Raw genomic sequence first — 19,522 nt, 5'->3', positions numbered from 1 at the left:
TTTTGATTGACTGCTAGCAGCACAGCAGAGCACTCGAGGACCTGCAACAATAAATACACATAAATCTGTGCAAAATCTCCATCCCACAAATTCTAAATAATGCTTTTGCAAGGGATCCCTTCCAAAATTACTGTGGTAAAGTAGCAAGAGTAGCAAGTGTGGTAAAATAGAAAGAAATAGGACACAGTAGTACAAGACGCAATGTATAATTTATGTTATAAGAATATAGAGAATTACATGTGTAACATTGCAGTGTCCTATCTCTTTCTACTTCTACTCCAAAATTTATAACAAATAGATAAATAAACAATAATAATAATAATAACAAATAAGTAAATAAGTAAAAAAATGAACAAATAATAATACATAAATAAATAATTAAATAAACAAAGATGCTATATAAAGTTGAATGGATACAAAAGGTCTCCGACCACCACATCGGAGGAAATCGGCGCTCCAGGAAAATGGATTAAAAAAAAAAAAAAAAAACTTTTCACAAACAAAGCCTCCCACAAGACAGATCTTACGTTAACAAATGGCAGGCTAGTTGATATTCTGAAATAGTATCAATTAGTTACAACTTTGATTAGCGGAGCAGATAAAGATTGATAAAGGAATTTTAAGGTGTTTTTTAAATTGGATTATTTAAAAAGACCTTTTGTTTTGGTTATTATGACTGCACTTATATTATTGAAGGGCTTGTGACCACACAAATAAGTAGGTCCTTTAGTGCGGCTTTGAGTATTGCAAACTAGATAAACAATAATAAAAAAAATTTAAAATGTTATCCACAATGTCATGAAAAAAACATGAATAATACTGTCATACGTTCGTACGTTTCTTTTTCTCAACTGATAAAAAACTTCCTTAGGACTTCGATGGGTTAGGAACGGCTATCAAAGTTGTCACCTTTACAGACAGATAATTTAGAAAAAGTGAAATCGTCTTCGGCTATACATGACTTAATAAATCAATTTGCCGAAAAGAGGCCAGAAAAGAGCAAATTTAATTTAAATTGTTTGGCCAACTCAACAAACTCACTCTACAAAGTTAACTTATAATACATAAATCTCTACCCTACATTTGGCAACTCTTTTCGATACAAGACCAAGGCACGCCACTGCCTTTACTTTTACTTCCTTTTTCAATTTACATGTGCCAGCATGCTTATCTACCGAAGGATACTAATATTTTTCTTTTTAAGTCTGTTGAAATACTTATCATCATCATCATCAGATCAACTTATTACCGGCCCACTACAGAAGACGGGTCTCCTCCCACAATGGGAAGGGTTAAGGCCGCAGTCCACCAAGCTGGCCCAGTGCGGATTGGTAAAAAAAAAAAAAAATGTCATTAGCTCAGTAGGTTAGAGAACCAATATACAAAATACTTATACCTACTTTTTAAGCGGTTTATGCATTTTTTTAGAAATTTTTATTCGCTTTTTCGTCTTGTGTTAAATCTTGAGATTGCGGTCATGACATCTGTAGAGTTTATGAAAGGAGTATGTAGTAAGTGATGTGGTGTTAAAAAAAGATCCCTGATTCGATTTGAGAATTAATAATATCTTAATATTTTCTGCACTGGTCTGATTGGAGGCTTTGGCGATTTAGCGTTCTGGTACGATGGCTTGTAGAAAAAGATTAGGGGTATTATTGCCTTACCCTGTCAGGTTAGCCCACCACCATCTTCGACCACATCATAACTTACCACTAGGTGAGAAAGCAGCCAAGGGCTAACTGGGAGTGTAAAAAAAACAGACATAAGAAAATAAGTTCAAAAGTGTGAAAATAATAAAAAAGGCAAAAAAAATGTTAGCCTGGAACAGTATAACAAGTTTCCTAATTAGCATAACAGAGAACGTGAAATGTTATACGAGAGTGTGCTCATTAGTGACGTTGTATAATAGATAACGTTACTGCAACGGTTTCTTAAAAAAAAAAAAAGCTTTGGACTTTGTGAAGTCGGTAATCTAAACATTAATCAGAAGTCACTATCTCCTAAATTCGTAATAACGTATACTATTTTATTAGGTTCTATTGCTATGATCGTTCAGTTTATTATTTCATTATCATCTTTTACCCAAGAAGGCATTTGCCAATATAATGCCTGATTGCTGGGCAAACATCTCCTCTTTCATAAGTCTACATTCACCACGTTGATTCAATGTTTCTTTAATGATTGCTATGACCATTAAACTAGACTTGATTAAATTCTTTCTTCATAAATTTCTTGACCGTGGTCCATTAAATTCTTACACCCACTAGTTACCGAATTTTTGCTTATCCTACGTAATCGATTGCTTTTTCTGTCGCACCTAGGCCACAATACCTCACATTTATTAGTTAATCATGGGCTGTATGAGCACCCGTCACTTGCATAGATATTGTTTTAATTTATCGTTTCAGATAAACTGCACGCTGGGAAAAATCCGGAAGCAATGGCAAAATAAATGGTCATATGATAGAAAAAAGATTGAATTCATTCAATGACTTTCGAAACATGGATTTAAATATTGTACCAATTTTGCTTGTCGACGCAAGTTGTTTAACGTTGGACTGGTATAGAGAGGCATGAGGAATACATTGTTGCAAATAGATAAAAATCCGTCAGATACGAGTGGGTGTGATAGTGGCAGCTATAAACCGCACAAGCTCATAAACCAACGTAGTTCCGACGGATTGGCACGTCTGTCCTAATCAAAGAACTTACGCGTAACACGTCGTCGAGCTAATTCCTAATGAACATTGAGATAATAAAAGTGGAAGAGTATCGCTTTCTTATCCCTGTGCTCTGTTATTAATTGTTTCAGTACTGCAAGAGTTCATTCAAATTATTCTCAGGCAAGAGAACCTTTATATTGTAAGAAAAATAATAATCACTGGCGAATATCCACTCAAGTAAGTTACTGTTTTACTTCGGAACAGTAGGCCCTTTGTTCTTTTCAGTCTAGTTCTAGTTGGGCCGAACGTCAAGAAATCTGAAAGCTTCTTGTAGTTAGGAAACGATCATTGTTTCGACCAGAGCACATTAAAACCGTTCGTCCCGGTAATTATGACTTAAAAGCTCGCGTGGCGGCGTAGTTGGACTGTTTGAGCACAAAATACTTGTTGCCTATAAGAGAGGAGGCCTGTGTAAATACCAGCATTAACATAGCATTTATATTACAATGTTTGTAACTTTATGCCATACCATAGTCCATTTACTGAAAAAGGTTGAACGCATTCGCTGTGAACCATAGTTGATTCGGGTGAAACCGCGGGGCTCGTAAAGTTTTTATATAAAGTTCTCAGCCCTGTTTTATAAGAGTTTTCGCTGCTAACTTTTTGATTGTTCCCGTATGAATAAAATAATAAGTAGTAACAAGCCCTCACAGTTTATAATCGACACTTACAATGAAACTGTTACGGGTCGAATTCCGTAGGTATATTGAAGATGTTAAGAATTTTTTTTTTAGGGTGCTTTATAATCGATACTGAAGCTAAAACTATAATTTTATAATTTTTTGTGTGTCGGCTTGTCTTTTCTTTAATTTTCCTCTAGTCCTAGCTCAAATCATCGTTAGTGATATGAACTAGAACTGGAGGAAAGTGAGAAAATAGACAAGCAGACTGATTGATGGATGCCACTTTCAAATTTCCACAGTTGGACACCCATCTATTTACTGACTTGGGTCAATGTTGCTTACCTAGACTAGGTCACACATTTTTGCATTCATTTGTGATAAATGTTTAAAATAATAATAAGTGAGGTGAAACTGGAGTAGGTCCCCGGGATTGTCATGTGCACTTGTTCACTATGACTGAAGATTTCAATTAGTGGGTTATTGAAGCTTCAAGAGCACGAACAGGTATATGAATTTTATGCGCACAGCTCTGTCGTGTGATGCTGTGCTGGTAAAACCGCGGGGTACAGCTAGTAATAATAATAAAATAAAAATATTTATTTATTTTATATCGAAAACAAGAAACTCCAGACACAGCGGTCAGCGCTGTGGTTTTAAGTGGGTGGTTCTAGGCTCGATCCCCGGCTGGGGCAATTTGGGAATTTATAATTCAGCTTCGGCCGTGGCCAGTAACCACCCTACCGAAAAGACGTGCCGCAAAGCGATTTAGTGTTTCGGTACGGTGTCGCGTAGTAACCGATTAGGTGGTATTGGTTTATTATAACTACTAGACTCCTAACATGTTGGCCCGTTATCATCTTAGATTGCATCAATAATTACAAGCAGGTGAGATTACAGCCAAGGACTGACATGTAATGGGAAAAAAAAAACTCTTAAACCGGCATAAGAATAAAACTAAGAAGTATTCTAAAGTTACTATGTATAGCTAACTAATTAAGAAATGTGATATTTTTTACTGCCGTGAAAAAAAAGTTGACATTTAAAATAAAGCCTTCGCAGTCTCGTCGTCGTAACAGTATGCAAAGTAACCAATTAAAAAAACTACACCTTTTCACCAGTGGGATACTGGAACGCCGCCTTGTCAAGTATCACTTGCAAAAAGTAGACTGAAGGGGCCAGAAATAAGTGCTTGCCTTAACAGTAGTTATGAATGCAAAAAACGTTATAAAATGTATGACTATACTATGTATATTATACCTTTTAATGAGTACCTAATACAGATTGGATACTGTAATTTTCTGCAGTAATTTATTCCACTAATACGCATATCCGAACACCCAATATTGTATCGAAACAGCATAAACTCTCACCAAAATAAAATACATTAAGTACTAAATAAATACTAAATTGGCATGATTTGAGTTCATACTACGAGGTAGAAGATCGGATTCATTTAACCACAATTCCTTCGGGAGAGAGGGAAGAGAGTGTTGTGCCGATTTTACACTATAGCTCAAATATAAACCGATTTAAATTTAAATAATTATTTGTGTACTCGATGGACTTTACTGCTATGAATAAAAATATGTTAGACATTTTTCTCGTTAACCTTCAGCAAACGAATAAACTAACAATGCGATTTCGATTCTTCCTTTAACCATTACTATTCTTTATTCGTGATTGAAGAAGCGGATGCTGATGGATACCATTTTCATCCATCAAATAACTTGGGGAGCCAAGTCTGTAAATGGATGGTGTTGGCTACGTCTCCTACTATTAAGAAACAAATTATTAGAAGTAATTTGTTAAAAGGAGTTTAAAGTATTTTAAGTAATTAGAAAAGGGAAAAGCTCCCTGGGATTCTAATTTACGATTGGCAATGACCAACATAACCGAGATTTTTGAATGGATGAAGAAAGCTCCAAGAGCAAGAACCAATATTTTTCGCCCACACCTCAGTAATCTGCTTAAATATGTTGAAAGTAAGACGGTTGAATTTTGTTTTTAGAGTTCGTGTCTTTCAAAGTTTATCTTGTATCAATACAGCATCAAAAAGTCAACAAAAGATACAAGTATATAACATACTCGTAACTTGCAAAGCCAACGGAAATTAACTGCTTAACCCTGCAGTTCTCGCTGTGAAATACTATCACCGTTTGATGCAACGGGCACTAGCATAAATAAATGTTCTTCCCAAACCACAAAATAAGGATTGATAACTTCAATTTATTTCATTACTTTTAGGTTTAAACTCAAATTTCGATTTTATATCAAAATTTTGTTTCATTTAATTTCAGTTGACTCAAATATTAATACGGCAAAAGCAATTGAATTTTTAGGTGTTCAATTATTCGTTATTGGAAACATAAAAATATTTTGTATTATTTTTATTTTTCCATTGTTGCATACAAAATTGTATTTCGAACAAGCAGAATATATGGGAAGAAATGGATCTAGGGCGAGTATCGCAGTATTAATTCTTATTTAAATATTTTAGTTAATTCCAAAGTACAACTAAACAAAGCAGTTATCTTTAGACCCAAATTGGGTAAAAATTTTAAATCGTGCGCCCTGAATTTGAGGGTTTGGGGTTGGTGGGGTTTCGAGAAAATGTCTAGTTTTTAAAAAAAAAATTACAACTCACACAATTTGAAATTGTCGATTTTCACAAAAACTACATTTGCTTAGAAAGAAATGCAGTTTGTTAGGAAAAGAGACTTTCCTCTATTGAATGCATATCCTACGGTATGGGATGCTTTAAAAACAAAAACAAACGCGCACGAAGTCGCGGGCAACGCTTACAATAAAACTCACAACTAAAGTAATTAATGTAGGAGTTTTCACTTATTGCTAATATTTTGACATGACTGGTTCAATTGTAAAGGTAATTGATAAGTTGGAATTCAGTGTACCGAATTATTTCGGTGAGGGTCTTGGATTTTTTATATTATACAATATTAAAGCCGGGCTGAAGTATTGTTTACTCTTATATAAAAACTCCCTCAGCTGTAACTAACGAATGTGTCAAAATATTCGTACCAAAAAGTCACGCGCTTCCACGCTACATTGGGTTTGGAGTTAAGCATTTGCTATCTGTATGAGCGGGTATTTAGTGCTTACGCATTGGTATATATTCTGCTATTTCCACGTAGGTTTCCACGAGTTCATCTATCATCTTTTTTTTAACATTCTTATTCATATTCCTTGATTTAACATCCTACATTAGGTACTTATATTTTTATCCTATTGTGTTCCTGTTAAAACTCAAAAACAATCAAAGAAAGAGATTAAATAGATGGTTCGTTGGGCTGGGATTGATATCTGTCTTGTGATTTAGAGCACTCAGAATTTGACGAACATAAATAAATATAACATACTATCGACGTTGTAGTACCATTGAGGATCATGTTGGCACTCGGTAGATCTGTTTTGAGTAAGGCGCTCCGCCCTTCGCCGTCCTCCGTCAATGTGATCTCACAGATCTCAGATCACATTGACTGCGGTAAACGTGTAACTAACACAAAACATCTACATGGGGGTATCCCTAATTGTAACATTAAAATTATTGTCATACGAATACATTTTTAGAGACACAAAATTAGTGTAGAAACATAATAATAATAATAAAATATTAATAATTATATAATCTTTATCGAACACCAAGAGGATACATATACAACTTATACTAAATAAGGGTGTAATGTCTGAATGGCAGCCTTATACCACGACCCTCATAGTAAATGCACCTAGTGTCGTGGTATATCAAAGTCAAAGTCAAAGTCAAAAATATCTTTATTCAAGTAGGCCCACAGGTGGCACTTTTGATGCGTACATAAGAACCACACGGTAGTGAGATGATGGCGATAACCACATTCGTAAACTTAAAACTAACGCTACGAGGGTTCCAAACGCGTCCTGGTCTAAGAAGAAGCCCACAACAAACTTAGCCGGGTGTTTTTTTTTTTTTGTTATCACCATCTCACATATCTTTAGTTCACAATTTCTGTTAAAGTCATTACAGCATTATACACTGTATCAGTGGAGAGGTTGTAGTTATTTTATTATTAAGAACTTATTTCAAAGTTCGTTCTTGTTTATTCTGAGTTTTTTCAACGGGCTCCAGTTGTAGAAAGTATGTCACGTGTATATATAATGCACATTCTTTTAGGTAATAATAGAAAAAAATATTGCCTAAATGAATGTTCTCATACATTTGGAATACAGTTAAATTGCTCGTCACATAAACATTGGTTACTGTATTTTGTTATATCGTTACATTGTCGTCATCGTATTTTAAGAAAGTCTTAGCTTGCATACAAAATGTGATCTGTTAATCTACATACAAACGTCAATACCCTTGAGGGTAGTTTAAAAAAAACTTTTAGAAGTATTTAAAACTAAGCATGCAAATTTTCATGCCCTAGCTTTAAATTTATAGGACATTTATATAAAGTCTTCCATCATCAACTCCCGTTGCATCCCTTTAGGGGTTTATTTTAAAAAAACGTTTGCTCTCCGCTCAGTCTTTCAGCACCCCTATTTCACCATCCATATTTCAGTTTCTACGTACTCAGAACATTTTTTTTTTCAATTTATGACTGCCCCAGCAAAAATTTGAAAAAAAAATGTTTTGAGTACGTAGAAACTTTTATATGCGTTTGGCGAAAAGAATGTTGACACTTTTTTTTTTATAAAATATTTACGCGCAGCTTTTTTTTTTATAAGTAAGTAGAGGTATTTAAATTGTGGTCACAATGAGGGCAGAGTTTGCAATATAACAAACGGGAACAATGACGTGGAAAGAAAGTTGAAGTACGCCATTATGAATGTTTACCTAAGGCCCGCTCAGTAAACACTCGTGCCCACTGCGCACAATAAAGCCATTCACTGTATAAGGGCACTATAAATATGCTGTAAGTCCTATCTATTGCATGCCGACATTAGTCAGGACATTTTAAAGGCATATCATGTAGGCATAACGGCTAGTGGGAAATCTCAAGTTGGTACTTAGTATTAAACTGCCTCAACTTCGGATTTAATACTAGGTGTTAGGTTTTTTGGAAAGGTATTTTCAGAACATGTCCGGAATAAAAAAATAAAATTAATTACATGAAAAAGAGGACTAAACATTAAACGTCGCGAACCTCCCCGTTCTCGGTTATTTTAACTAACATTTGATAGTAATGGCCCGCCAACTAGGATTGGATTGATCTCTTTCTTCCCTTCTCTATCTGGCTGGTTTTGATAAAAGGATACTTATAAATGTGTCCCCACTCAGCTCTTGCCAGATTTAGATTTTTGAGAGATTTAGATTTCCATTTGTTTCGGTCTTTTCAGAATTATCTTGGCAATGTCAACATGCCAAAATTACTTAAAAAATGTCTTGAATTTCATACAAAATGCGAAGAAACTTTTTCACTAAGCTGTCTAGGTTTGTTGCGCCTCGTGTTAAAATAAAAGATCATGCACTTGCAATTTTGTGGCCGATTGTAAATAGCGCAATTCTAACTTTTTACCTTGTTTTTCAATACTTATAGACTGTCAATAGTTAAGAGGTATATTATTCTTATAATAAATATCACAAGAGTCATAACTTAGACATAATATAATTGAGAATACATTATCAAATTTTGTGGTGTCTCGCATGTTGATTAATTATGGGTAATAAGTTACCACGGGCTTGTGATAGTGCACCTATAAATTGATTTTCCGTAATGACATCTAGGCTTGCCTCAGGCTTAACTGGCTCAAGTAATGAGATTTACGGCATGAGTAACTACTATTCGACGCTCTATGCTATAATAATAAAGCACATATACCATATTAAATGTATATAAGACTGTATATATATTCGCCTCCATGCATTATAAGGCTTAAAGTATAATGTAGCGACTCAAATATTCTCAGGCAAGTTACCTATCACCATGTCATCGCAGGAAGCTAACCTAATCGTTTTACAACATTAAAAGTTGGAAAATTTTAGTAGGTATGCAACATCTTTAAATTTTAAATGAGTTTTGAATTTATAACAATGATGAATTTAATAACGCCAGGATTTTTCAGGAATTTAATAACGCCAGCATTTCTCAGGTTTTGCCAATTGATCCAATGATGATAATGAAAAATCTAAAATGTTGGAGTACCTAAGAAGGCATGGACTTCAATAATACTCATATTCATTTATTACATTCGTTGCATATTCGGGCAGACTTTTCCAACAAATACTTGTTGTATGATCGACATTGCAATGCTTTTATACGGCTCAGATACCGTTTACAATGTTGACAGCAAAACAAAAAAAAAATTTAACTATATTAGTTTCTGGTTAGTTATTTAAAAAACTATATAGTTATTATTCTATTTGGGAAAAACATTAAATATTCAGGTTAGAATGATAACAAATTATATCATTACTATTGAAGCAATTAAATATCAATGAATCTTGTAGTGACGTCACATGTAATATGGCATAGGTGTCCCGTGCCAGTGTCAAATGCAAAATGTCAGTAATACTTATATATATTTAGGTATGTCAAAATGATAGCTCAGTGGGTAGATCTCCGACCTCTCTTTCGGGGGCCCGAGTTCGAGTCCCAGAACGCACCTAACTTTTCTAAGTTATCTGCGTTTTAATTAACCAATGAAATATCACTTGCTTTAACGGTGAAGGAAAACATCGTGAGGAAACTTGCATGCCTGAGGGATCTCCAAAACATGGAGCGCAAGTGCGTAGCCACTTGCGCTCTGAACTCTCCCATTAAAAGGGAATGAAGGTTATAGAGCATAGGCCGATCGAAATACGGGTTAATGGTAAGCAAAGCTTAAAGCATATTCAAGCTACGTAGTTTTACAATTTCTTGTGTGTAAAATAAACCTTTGTATGCAGTGTATACACAACGGCGTCCAAACTTGACCACAAATATTAGTTTCGCAGGCTTCAGCTGCTCGCAAGCGCCTTTTCACACAATTTATGCGGCCTCACATATACCCCTTTTAATTTGCGGTTTGCATGAGACTTAATCTCAATTCTGCTTCATACTTCCTATAATTCAATGAAAATGGATTTCGGCTTTAACATTCATTACGGATATGCCGACTATGAATTTTTCCAGTCAGCCGACTGATTCGAAAATTGTCGAGTAGAGACATCACTTTTTAAATTATACTAACAATAATTGCATTTTTAATTATTTTTTGCCTAAAAAAATGTTCTTCTTTACTTTATTTTTAATCTTTTTTATTAAACTCCTGCAGAGTTTAATAAAAAAAGTGTACTGCCTGAGATAAAAATTGTAGGCTAGATAAATTGAACGAGCTAAAATAAGTAATAACGAACAACATAGCAGGGAGTTTTTTACAACATATCATTTGCGTTGAGGAAAAACACAAAATATCTTGCTCGAGCATAGTTTCACGTGTATGAAGTAGTTTTATGAAGGGCGGCTGCCGCAAAACAATGTATTTTGCATATTCATGAGTATCTGAACCAGTTATCAAGGGTTTATACTAATATTTAGATATACGAATCAAACTTTAGTTAAAAAACTTAATCACAAAGGTCAAATCCCGGCCCCTACAAATTTTGCTTCATTAAATTTTTATTTGGTTAAAAGGTCAAATTTAATAAAGCTGTACTTCATCATCATCACCACATCAAAACTTTACCCCCCCCCAACTATGGGGCACGGGTTCCTCCTTCCATGAAAAGGGGATAAGGCCGTACTTTGAGAACATCACGGAGAACTGTCAGGCATGCAGGTTTCCTCACAATGTTTTTCTTCACCGTTGCTTAAAATTCGTCTTAAAGTAGAAGCTGGGCCTACCCATTGGGCTATAACCGCTTAAAATTCTATTTAATTATCTATTTAAGAAAAAAATTCTTGGTCTATATTATTTTTATATCTTTTATATTGTTTTTTAACAAAATTACGCTATTCAAATTAAGGTATTTAACGGTGCATTTCGCATTTAAGAAAGAACGATCATGAAAACAATTTTGATACTTTTGTTATTAAAAATCATATATTTAATATTTTATTCTGAAGATTGTAAAATACCACTATGTTGATGAATATAATTTGATATACAGGTGCTTATATCATTTATAGCCTATACCAGTTCACTGTTGAACTAAAGGCATCACGAGGCCCTCTCGAATGGCCTATAATAACCACGCTGCGAAGACGAAAAGAGGATAGCTGTAGAAAGCAAAGAAGCCCAGAGGACATTGCTGCAAAGTTTCAGTTATATTCCCTTAGTCGTCTCGTACGACACTTGCGGGAAGAGGAAGCGTGGTTACAACTTTTCTGATCGGTTGTCTGCTGTTTCCTAATCCCGAGTGCAGCTTGGTTTGCAAATTTCCATAGTTTATTGGAATTTACAAGTTATTGTAATATAACCATTTCATTTGATACCCACATTGAGGTACTTGTGGAAAGAAATGTAATTTACCATTTTGTGGTGGCGGCCATCTTTAATTAGAAATTTGTTGTAGTGTTTAGTATTCTACTAGTCAAGCCCTTTCATTGTTATCAAACCATGTTGAGGGAGCTGTAAAAAAATATACAATTCACCAGTTTGTGCGGCGGTCATCTTGTTCCGATTTCGTTCGAATTTCATAGCTAAGAAAAGTCCTAACTAATTCACCTTACAAACAAAAAAAACTAAGTCAAAATCGGTTTATCCGTTCGGGAAATACGATACCACAGAAATACACACATACGCACACACAGACACGTTAAACTTATAACACTTTTTCTGGTTATAAGTCTTTTTTACGTCCGTGGTTAAAAACATATCGCAAGAAGAAATTAAAATATAGGATAATAAGGATAGTACATACTATTTCACACGCTTAATATTAGTTTTACATAAACTTTTAATTGAACTTATGCTTTATTCAATACAAAAAATCGTGTTTAACTATATAATTCGTAAGAATATCGAGTATTTTTTATTGGATTATTGTAATTATTTTTCGAAATTCTTTCACTATAAAATAAGATAGGGTTATATGGCTAATATTAAAGAATTTTATTGAAGTAATTACATGAATATAAAATAGAGAAATCGTAGTTATCAGTTGGTTCTGGAATGTTTTACAGTACAACTAGGTTTGGAAGATCAATCACTGTGAAATATTTAGACAAGTATTTGAAAATATAATAAGTTAAAAGTAAATGTGAAAAACTGTTTTATTTTTATTATGTATTCAAAAGCGTAATAATATTTGTTATGGTGTTAATTTGTGCGCTAGAAATCTTAGATTATGGCACGAAAATGTAAACTGCCTCCTAACGACCTGGAGTCAAAATATTGAGAAAGTATTCAAACTTTTGTTTATAGCTTAAAAAAACATCTACAACTTATTACAATTAAAAATATACTCTATTTAAAACAAAGAATTAAAACTTTTTAACTCGCAAACAAAGTTTAGAAAATTGGAGTTGAAACTTCAAAAATTACACAAGATTCAGGAAAACTGCTAATAATTTTCTTCCTTGCTGGGGTGTCTTATAAATCACTTCTTAAGTTTTAACGAAGTAGGTAATTATTTGTTTAACAACTTGCAAGATAGTTGTAAATTGCCTGGCAGTGAATTTTTACCTTGAAAACGCGTAAACGTAATATTATAGGTTTATTTTGAAGTATTGCTGAAGCTTTAAGGTTAGATACTAATTTGAAAAAAAATTTTCAATATGGCACTTTATGGTGGATATTCATATTTGTTCAACCAAATACTCCACTCACATTTCTCGTTGTTAACGGACTAAAATTTTAACTCCAAAGCGAGTATGAGCAGAAGATGCGGGGTGATAAAAGTTTAATTCCGGTCAGCATTGGATTATTCATGAGACATAACAAGCGGCCCCTACAGGATAGCGGACTGGAATTGGTAGGTACGGATTATCGATATAAAACAAATAGAAAATCGAAGTTTTTAAATAATCATAACGAGGTCCCTGAGTGTCTTTGGGTTATGGGTCCTATGCTTGTGTAACATAAAAAAATGTGTGTGTGCCTGTGTGTTAGTGTACACAAGTAAGAAGTGAAACTTCTTTATGAAATGTTTTTTATTTCAATGTTACAAATAATTGATATTATCTAGATTACAGTCGTATTAATTAATAATTGCTAGTTTAAATACAATTATTTACATTATCATCATCATCATCTTCAACCCATCAACCCATTACCGGCCCACTACAGAGCACGGGTCTCCACCACGCTGGCCCAGTGCGGAAAGTTAGAGGTGCGTGCTGGGATTCGAACTCGGCCCTCCGAAAGTGAAGTCGAGCTCTTACCAAATGCGCTATCACCGCTTCCGCTAAAAATTATTTGCATTAATTCATATTTACAATCAAAAACTAAACTAAAAAAATATCATAATCACACCCACGTGTTGAATGTATTAGAAATAAATATGACGCGTAACGAAAAATTCGACTCAGAAATAAACAAAAAAAAAGGTAGCGCGCAACGGAAAAATGAGACGCGTAACCAACTAACTTCCGGGGGACTGGCTAAAATCGGTTTTTATCACTATTCCAAAGAAGAGAAACGTTAGGAAATGTGAGGAATATTGAACTATAAGTCTTATGAGTCAAGTACTGAAGCTATTCCTTGGTGTGATACATGAACGCATACGAATAAAATGTGATGAACAACTTGGAGACAATCAATTTGGATTCAGAGCTGGCGTAGGCACCAGAGAAGCTTTATTTACACTACAGGTTCTTGTATAAAAATGCAGGGAGATGCAACAAGACGTGTTTATGTGCTTCATAGATTATGAAAAAGGATTTGACCGGGTTAAGCATGACCGTTTTGGAGCACTTCGCAGGAATATAGGCTTAGATGGAAAAGATCTGCGAATCGTACGAAACTTGTACTACAACCAAAAGGCTACAGTGCGTATAGAGGGCGAAGTATCCAAGGAACAGAAAGGAGTTCGACAAGGCTGTATTTTGTCTCCTGTGCTTTTTAATTTATATTCGGAGGCAGTCATGGCAACACGACTTAAACTGTGGTGTTAAGATTAATGGTCGTATTATTAACAATTTACGGTACGCTGACGACACAGTTTTAATTGCGTCCACGGAAGAAGAGCTATAGAGGATTGTTGATCGTGTGAATAAGTGTAGCGAAGAGGCTGGTCTAACTATAAACATCGAGAAAAAAAAGTTCTTGGTAGTGTCTAATAATGCAAATTTGGGTCTAACGATTAGAGTGGCTAGCAAAGTATTGGAGAGAGTGCAGGGGTATAAATATCTAGGCACTTGGCAGACTGAAAAATGGGACAGTGAAACAGAAATTAAAACCCGGATAGAAGTCGCCCGTAGTGCTTTTCAAAGCATGAAAAAAGTGCTCACTAGCCGCCGCCTAAACATCGCATTACGAAAACGCCCTCTACATTGTTACGTATGGCCAATACTTATTTACGGATGCGAATCCTGGACCATCAAAGAGGATCTCAGGAAACATCTAGAAGCATTTGAGATATGGGCCTATTGACGCATGCTGAAAAATAGTTGGACTCAAAAGGTTACCAATGAGGTAGTCTTGCGACGAGTTGGTTGTCAGCGCGAACTTTGGAAGACCGTCAAAAAGAAAAAAGTTGCTTATCTAGGGCATGTGAATATCTAGAAAAGGAAAATAAAACTGACGGCCAACCTTCACTAGTTGGAGAGGCACCTAAAGAAGAAGGTTACAATGATACAGAAATACGTACTCTCAATTTTTTGAAACGAAGTTGCTTACGGCATGCTTGTAGGGGATAGGGATATGCTGCGTGACCGAACTGAAAAAAATGTGATAGTAAAACCGTAGGAAAAAATCTGTGGAAAAAAGTGCGTGGAATAAAACCGTTAAATGAGACGTGCGCAGGGTATGTATTTTTATGTTGTCAAACAAAAATAAAGAGACATATTTTGTTATTTTAGTTGATAATTTGAATTACGATGTTTTTTTTATTTTAAGTAATTTATTATTTCCAATAAATACTGAATTTCCTAAACACTTTTTTGTACTTAAATAAAAACTAATCAGCAAAATTTAAGAGAAAAATCAAGAAAACCTACATAAAATTGAGCACGATTTTTTTTGCAATTTGTGTCGATTTTACATTAGCCGAAGGAACTTCGTTCCTACCTGGTGTCCCACGACACCACATAATTTTTTTTACTCATATCTTCATCATATTTATAAAAGCAAAGTTTCAAAAAATACTGTAATAAACTCCTTAAAAAAGGATATTAGTACTGTGCTTCTCAGGGTGACTTAGGCGGATGCAACCTGGTCGTGGAATTCCTGATTTCCCGTGAGCTGGTGTCTGTGCCTTTCTCCAAAAAGAAAGCTACCGGCCACGTGTAAATTTTACTAAAATCAGTCTGATAGTTAAAACTGTAGATGGCTACCAACAGACAGAATACACACTTTGGCGTTTATAGTTATATTAATTTATTGATTATTATTATAAGCGATGTTTCAAACAATCCGTTTATCCCTTTTGACCACCTTATGTCATCTCAGACTTCGATACAAACTTTGAACCCCTATTTCACCCACTTAGGGGGCGAACCGTTTCAAAGTGAATTACCTTCGAATTTCATGCTTAGAGGCTATATAGTTCCTGAGATTTCGTGATGAATCATATTTGATATATATATTTATACATTAAAAAGAGTAAAGATATATTGTTTGTGTGTTTCATAGGCTCCGAAAGTACTAGACCTATTATAATACCTCTCCAAAAGAAACCGGTAAATCATTTTGAAAAAAAGTTAAGATCCTTAAGAAAATAGGTATAAGTAAGGTAAGGTAGTTTTTAAGGAAGAGCTTTGTTATACTTGACCTGTACGAGCCACTCGCACATTTTGCTAAATTTTGTACTATTAATAATTCTCACAAACTATTTATATCTTCGTACGAACAAATCCATTGTTACTGCAACAGAAACAGGTTATCTTCAGAAACTCACTTACAACTACAACGAACTATTTACTAACTAACTTAGTACTGTACGGAAAACCCTCAGTGCCTGAAGACCAAAGTCTTCGAACAGTGCGTGTTGCCAGTGATGACTTATGGTTCTGAAACGTGGTCGCTATTTATGGGCCTCATAAGAAGGCTCAGAGTCACCCAGCAAACGTTGGAAAGAGCTATTATAGAAGTATCTCGTTATCGTGATCAATTCAGAAATAAGGAGATTCGTAGAAGAACTAGAGTTGCCGACATAGCCCAACGAGTCGCGAAGCTAAAGTGGAAGTAAGTGGGGCACATAGCTGGCAGAACCGAAGGACGTTGGGTCCCAACCTGTTAGTTTGGCAACACCGCATCGGAAAACTGCGTTTAGACTGCATTGGATAGACGACGTCAAACAAGACTCAGGGAGTCGCTGGAAACAAGCTGGCCAGAATCTTGGAATTTGGAACGCCCTACAAAGACCTATGTCCAGCGGTGGACGTCTATCGGTTGAAATGATGATGATGATGTACAGAAAATGCGGCGCGGCCCATACAAGACTTAAAACAGGAGAAATAAACTTTGTAAAATAACAAATATAACAAATTTTGTAAAATAAACTTAAACCAGACCGAAAATTACATTAACGAAACCCTCATTTAAATTACTACCCCTAAAACAACCCTTCGGAGTGCTAGCGTATCCTCCGCAATTATGACGAAAGAAAGAGATGGATTTAAACATAATTCTCTTGAAATCCCTTCACTTACTAAGTTTATCTAAATTTATAAAAATCCAAAAGTTATAACCCTCTCTCTTATGAAGGTAAAATAATTACGGGACGCAGTTTACTGCTTCATAGTCTACACCTATCTCAATAAATGAGATACCAAACGTAAAGTTTTTTCAAAAGTACTCGAGGGGCTCCTCCAGTACTATTGAAAAAACTTTACTGAAACCTAATCTGTACCTATTATCAAATATGGCTATATATGATAATAGGTACAGATTAGGTTTTAACATATTTAAACGAACGACTGATGTGTGGGCGAATAATATATCTGTTCCTGATCTTGGAGGTTTAATCACCTGCTATTTGAAACCTTCAATAACGTAAACATTGCCAACCGCAAATGCCTATCCCCAGTGGCGTGCCTAGAAGGTATGCACAGGGTATGCAGATGATATAAAATGAAGAAAATCTCCAGTACGGATTATAAATAATTCAGGATAGGCATTGTAAGAGTTATTAAAAGCCTACTCTTAAGTATTTATAACTCGTACTAGGGATTTCCTTCATTTAACATCATCTGCATACCCTGTGCATACCCTCTATGCACGCCACTGCCTATCCCGAGGAAGTTTTGCCTTATTTAAAATACTTTGAATTCCCTATAACAAATGACTGCATTAATAATGTGTGGCTTAACAGTAGCACTACATATTAGTCGATAGCGTTGGGTAAGTAACGTTGACCCGAGTCAGTAAATGGATGGATGTTTGGCCCGTGTTTGGAAGTTTGAAAGTTAATTTGGTATCCATCAGTCTCAGCTCCTGTCACTAATAAAGAATAGAAATTTGGTAAATGAAGAATCGCAATCGCATTGTTAGTTAGTTCGTATGTTAAAGGTTAACCAAGGCAATTTCTAACTTTTTTTTTCAGTCCTAGTAATAAAGTCCTCATAAATGTGGCACCACTCAATGTATTCAGTATCATTAAACCTTAAGTGAGGGGTTTACTCTCCACAGAGGAGTTCTGTCTTCTATCTCAAATCACTTTTATCAGATCTAAACGAAATTCGAACTAAACTATACTGATAGTATAACCAGTACAAAAATAATTATTTACATCGTTTAACATTTAACGGAGTAATGGCCTTAAATCATCAAACACTTTCATCCACTCTCCCAAAGGAACCGAGCTGAATTTGGGGATCAAAAGTATCCTATGTCCTACCTCGTAGTGCGAACTAAAATGAAACTAAAAACTCACTCAGTAGTTTCAGCGTGATACCATAAAACAGAGATAGACAGAGAGACATGAATGAAAATAAAATACAGTTTTGGGTTAATTCAGTATGGGTTATAGAATGCCATCCAATTAAAATTTAAAAATATCTTTTTTGTACAGAATTTAACCTTTTACAGTTTTATTATAAGTAGAGATAACGTTGCGTCGTAGGTGAATTTGTCATCGAAACAAACTATAATATGTAAAAAATATCTCTACGTTACTAAAGCTACTGCCCGATGACAACTTCTGGACGTGATTCTTAGTTGAATATGCTTATCAGTTGACTAACGACGTAGTTTTTAAAAACGTGCCTATAGAATTGGTTTGATTACTCAAGATAATTCTCATCCCCTTTCTTCCGTCCCTATAAGTAATCTACTACCATCATAAAATTTGTTAGAAATTTTTCATTTAGAGATTGGATCCGTACAATGTTGGCCGCAATCAACGCATGACTGAATATGTACCCAAATAATGGTCTTTTGAACATTTCAATCTCCAGCATTAAATGTAAAACTATATATGTTTTGAAATACCTTACCTATGTGGAAATTTTGGTTTGAACTCAATATTTAAATAGAGTGATCACCATTAATAACATCTGAATTATGATGTTACAATAAATAAATTCAGTGAGAAATATAAAAGTTCACTATATTAAATAATTTTACAGTAGGTAAGTGATATTGTTATTTTGTTTTAAAAAGAGTAATTTTATCTTTTAATTTTAAGTTATATCTAAGTGTAAATTTTTTTTTTTGTAATTATACATATGATACTTACTATAGAAAAATGCCTTTTATGCCTATACCCGAATTAGCAACTGAGCAGACCCTGACAACAATTTACTATGTCTTTAATTCTTGAGGAAAATCAGTGGTAGTGCGGCATTTTTAAAAATCAATACAAGAAATCACAGGAAACCGTTAGGGTTAAAATTAGTTCTTCCAACTAGTCTACAGTTTCAATCTGTCTGCCATAAGAGTGGTGTTTGCAAATTCAATGCAATTTTGCTTGTTGTTTAGAAGTTGTCCCTACAACCCTTAACTGCAATGTCACGTGATAAGTGATAAGTGAGTCTAACATAGTAGCTGACTAACCGGTCAAAGCGGTCACTTTTGTTTATTTATTGTATAGGAAAGTGACTTTTGACAACAGTGATTGCAAGATTTACGCCGGTCGCAATCCTGTCGCGAGAT

The sequence above is a fragment of the Pararge aegeria genome, chromosome 9 (genome assembly GCF_905163445.1).
Source record: "Pararge aegeria chromosome 9, ilParAegt1.1, whole genome shotgun sequence".
Classification (NCBI taxonomy): Eukaryota; Metazoa; Arthropoda; class Insecta; order Lepidoptera; family Nymphalidae; genus Pararge; species Pararge aegeria.
Note: the sequence above shows the minus strand (reverse complement) of the source record.